Below are 4647 nucleotides of genomic sequence, written 5' to 3'. Positions count from 1 at the left end.
CTTGTCGAGCTCTTTTGATTGCATTGTCTATCTTCCCTCGCAATACTCGAATTAATCAATCTCCAACCCGATTAGTGTGTGTCCATTGCAAGTACATGTGGATCCTAAATCCCTAGTGTCTTGATATATTGATTTACTTGGTTTGATTAGTTGAATTAGATAACCTATTCTACCATCTTACCTTTTGAAGTAGCTTGACATTGGCCTTAGCAAATTTCCCCCCATTCCTAGTGGTTCAACCCAAACTTGCCCTATTACTAGGTGTAGGTTTGGTTATAAATTTAGTTTGATTGGAGGAATTTTAGTTTCAACGACCTAGAATCTACTTTTCGTCAAAATGGCCCCGTTACCGGGGAATGGCGTAGTTGTTTGCTATTGTTGTTGAGTCTATTTCATTTTATTTCAAAAATACAAAAAGATTTTTCTCTTTTAGGCTACACTTGTAGCCGTGCTACTAATTGTTTCGTTGAGATTGTATGCACAGGACAAGAGGAAGGACTTTAGTACCACTTAATCCGGATATTGAGAGGACAATTACAAGGATAAGAGTTGCTAGACAATATTTGAGTTCTAGCCCTTCACGTGAAGAAGAACCACAACAAGAAGAACAAGCAAGCATGGGAGAAAATCCAAGGGTGGCATTGAAGGAATTGGGGATTCCGGGTGCATATAGGTTTGAAAGTGGGATTGCTCCACCTACAACACCGGCAAATGTCTTTGAAATAAGGCCGGCAATGATCACTTTGATATAGAGGCGAAAATTTAGTGGGGCCAAGCATGAAAGCCCACTAAACCATCTCAAAGAGTTCGAAAAGTATTGCAACACTATCAAAGTGAATAGAATTTCCCAAGAATTCATCCGCCTCAAGCTTTTTCCCTTTTCCCTCATAGGGCGTGCCTTGGAATGGCTAGACAAGGAAGTCACGCCGAATTCTCTAAGGAAATGGGATGAAGTGACCAAGGAATTTCTATCCCGTTTCTATCCACAAAAGAAAACGGCGGAGGCTAGAGCTTTGATTCAAGGTTTCAAGCAAAGGTCTAGTGAAAGCCTCTATGAAGCATGGGAGAGGTACAAGGAGTATCTAAGAGAATGTCCTCACCACGGAATTCCTACTTACCAAATTATTCAAATCTTCTATGGTGGCCTTAGTGCTCAAGGAAAGTCATGTCTAGATAGAGGAGCCGGAGGTCCCATTATGAATAAAACGGAGGAGGAAATGGTAGACTTAATTGAAGACGTAGTAAGGTATTATAGAGATTGGCAAGATGGAGAAAGGGAGTCAAATAGCAAGAGTAGCTCTTCGGTGTACTTGGTTGATCATCTAAATGCAATCAACAATCTATCCTCACAAATGACAAACTTGGGGAAGGAAATTTCCGCTATCAAGGCAAATTTGGAAAGTGCTATCTCCCAAGTTTCGAATCTTCCCTCCCAATCTAAGGGGAGAGGTATGTCTCCTAATTCTCAATCCTCTCCCTCTTCTAGTAACATGCCTAGTGGATGCTTATTTTGTGATGTTTGTGGGTCGTATGATCATGATGCTTCTAATTGCCCTCATGCATGTATGGATGTTTGTGATGATCAAGATGGAAATGTGAATGAGCATGTGAATTATGTGTTAAACAATAATGATTCTAGGTTTGAGAATAAATGAGGTCAATGGAATAGGAATTACAACAACCATAGGAATTTTGATAACTATAACCAAGGTGGCGGTAATAGGAACCAAGGGAACCAAATTTCCCAAGGTAACTATAACAACCAAGGTTATAGTAGCCAAAATCAAAACCAAAATTATGGTAATCATAACCAAGGTTATGGTAACCATAATCAAGGTTATGGTCAAAATCAAAATAGGGGTAATTGGAACAACCAAGGTAGGGGAAATTTTCAAAACAACAATCAAAGGGGACCCCCACCAGGATTTGTTCCAAGACCTCAAGGCAATGGTGATAATTTCTATGCTCAACCCTCATCTTCTAGAACTAACTTGGAGGAGATCATTGAAAACCAAACAAAATTTTGAACACTTACATGGCGGTGAGTGACAAGAAGCTCAATGAGATGATGACACACAACAAAATGCTTGAGACCCAAATCACTCAACTAGACAACACCTTGAAAGGTTGTGATAGCCCTTCTTCATTACCTTCTCAAGGAGTTGATCATAAGAAACCCATCTATTCTATTACCACAAGGAGTGGGAGATTGCTTGACGAGAGAGTTTCTAGGATGAGTGAGGAGGATGAGAAGAGGAGTGACTCAAGTGAGAAAGAAGAGAACGATGTGTCAAAGAATGTGAGAAAAGAGGAAGCTCAAGAGAAAAAGAAGAGTGTTGAGAAAATGCAAGAGGAAGTGAGAAAACCCAACCTTCTATACCCCCAAAAGTTTTTGAGGAACAAAATTGATGAACAATTTGGGAGGTTCCTTGATATGTTGAAGGAAGCTCATCTTTCAATCCTTCTCACCGAAGCCATGACCCAAATGCCTAGATACTCCAAATTTGTTAAGGATATCTTGAGTGGCAAGAGAGAGTACAATGAGATAGATTTGGTAGAGGTTGGGGTGTGTTGTAGTGCTTTGATTCACAATGACTTACCCAAAAAGATGAAAGACCCGGGTAATTTCTCCATTCCTTGCAAAATTAAAGGAAAATTGTTTGAAAATGCATTGTGTGATCTTGGTGCTAGCGTTAGTATCATGCCTTATTCCGTCTTCAAGAAGCTTAAGCTAGGAGAGCTTCTTCCTACCAACATGACTTTGTAATTGGCCGATAGATCCATTAAGTTCCCTAAGGGAAGGGTTGAGGATGTTCCCCTTAAGATAGGGGGTTTTACTATTCCCGTAGATTTTATTGTGCTTGAAATTGAAGAAGATGACCACATACCTATCATTCTAGGGAGACCTTTCTTAGCTACTTTGGGAGCTTTGATTGATGTTAAGGGAGGCCTAATCACTTTAAGAGTTGGTAGCAATAAGGCAAGTTTTGAGCTAAAACCGATGCATAAGTCCTTATCCTTTGTTAATGGAATCATGTGTGTTAATTCCCCTCGCTCCATTGATAATGTATGCATGATTGACTCTTTAACTAACGATGTTCTTGAGATTTATGATGATGTGCTTTTGAGTTTTGATTTCAAGAAGGTTAGTGAAGAGAAAAAGGAGTTTTCCAAGCCCATGGACGAGGAGGTGATTGATATTCCTCATTGGTTTGAGCTTTACCCTCAAGAGGAGGAGGATGATTCCAAGAGTGTGGATGGTGAGAAACCGTCTACTAGAAGGAACAAGGCAAAGAAGAAGGCGAGAGCTTCTAGGAAGAAAAGGATGAAGTTGAAGCAAGAGAGGCTTGCCTTTGAGGTTTCATCAAGTGAAGTTTCATCTAGCAACAATGTGAGGTTGCTAAAAATTGAAGAGGAGTTTGTTCCATTAGCCACTTTGAACAAGGTGGTGTTCTTTGACCCTCCATGATTTGGAGGAAGGGTCGAGCTAAGGACCTTAAGCAAGTGCTTCCCGAGAGGCAACCCGGTTTTCTAACCCTTTTTTTTTATTTCTATTTTTCTTAATTTTCTTTCTTTTATTTTCCTTTCTTTCACTTGTTTTCTATTTGGATTGATAGGTTAAATTCATGGGAATTGGATTATTTCAAGCGAGCATGAGAAATGGAAAGGTGTTTCGTGTCTTTGATAAGAATATGTTCGATTTTATCGAATTTTGAGGCGAAAGGGTAAGGTACCTCGGGATTGAGTTGATTAAGATTTCCGACAATTTTGGTGAATATTGAAGGTTTCAAGAGGTTTGAGTTGAATTAAGGTGAAGGAGAAATTGATGAGCAAGTGCACTCTCGTGAATTTTAATCCTGAACAAGTGATTTTTTAAAAAAAATTTATGTGATTTTTGGTCTGCCCCCCTCGTGGGTATCACTTGATCATGACGCTCGTGAGCGTCGTTGAGAGCGCGAGCACGAGAGTAAGCACAAGAGGGAGCAAGCCCTCCCCCCTTGGCCTTGGCTGGTACGCACGCACAGTGTATGTGCGCGCACGCACAAGCAGGGGTAGAGTTGCCCTCTTCTTTTCGAGCAAAAACCAAGCAACAATTTCAAGAAGGGAAGCCACGCAGTCGCGCAGGTGCACCAGGCAAAGGCGCGGGCGCGCGAGACACAGGCGCGGGCGCGCAGCCAGGTCGCGCGGCCGCGCACCTGGCAGCGCCGAGCTTCTTTTTCTTTTCTTTCTTCTTTCTTTCCCTCATTTCCCCTCAACCTCATTCTTGCACGCACGACCCTCATTCTCACTCTAAAGAACCGAGACCCTACCTCCATTTCTCACATATTTCGTCATCGATTCATTGAAAATCCATCAAAAATCAACATTTTCCTTCTACAAATTCATTGTTTTTACAACAATAATCATACTATTTTCTTCTATTTTCAATCTCCAATCTCTCTCCTCCATTGAAGACCAAATTTGGGACTTTTCGATTTGGTGGGAATTGGTGGCTAATTCTTGTTCAATCTTGCTTCTAGTATGGTATAATCATATTCTTAAACTCTTATTTACATTTTTATATCATATTGTTGCAAGAATTTGATTGTTTATGGGTGTGAATAGTAGTAGTATGTATTTTGATGAATTTATTGATTGAATGTGATA

The 4647-nt window shown here is 40.5% G+C and overlaps 1 non-coding gene across 1 annotated transcript; it reads right to left on the bottom strand.

The window, feature by feature from the left end:
- Positions 1 to 1002: 1002 nt before the first annotated feature.
- On the bottom strand, positions 1003 to 1108 carry LOC145569541 (small nucleolar RNA R71). Its single transcript, XR_014096137.1, has one exon. It is a non-coding gene; the product is annotated as a small nucleolar RNA R71 (small nucleolar RNA).
- Between the last annotated feature and the right edge of the window lie 3539 nt (positions 1109 to 4647).

Source organism: Chenopodium album, chromosome 11, assembly GCF_948465745.1.
Source record: "Chenopodium album chromosome 11, dcCheAlbu1.1, whole genome shotgun sequence".
Classification (NCBI taxonomy): domain Eukaryota; kingdom Viridiplantae; phylum Streptophyta; class Magnoliopsida; order Caryophyllales; family Amaranthaceae; genus Chenopodium; species Chenopodium album.
Note: the sequence above shows the minus strand (reverse complement) of the source record. Positions and strands in the feature narration are given on the sequence as shown.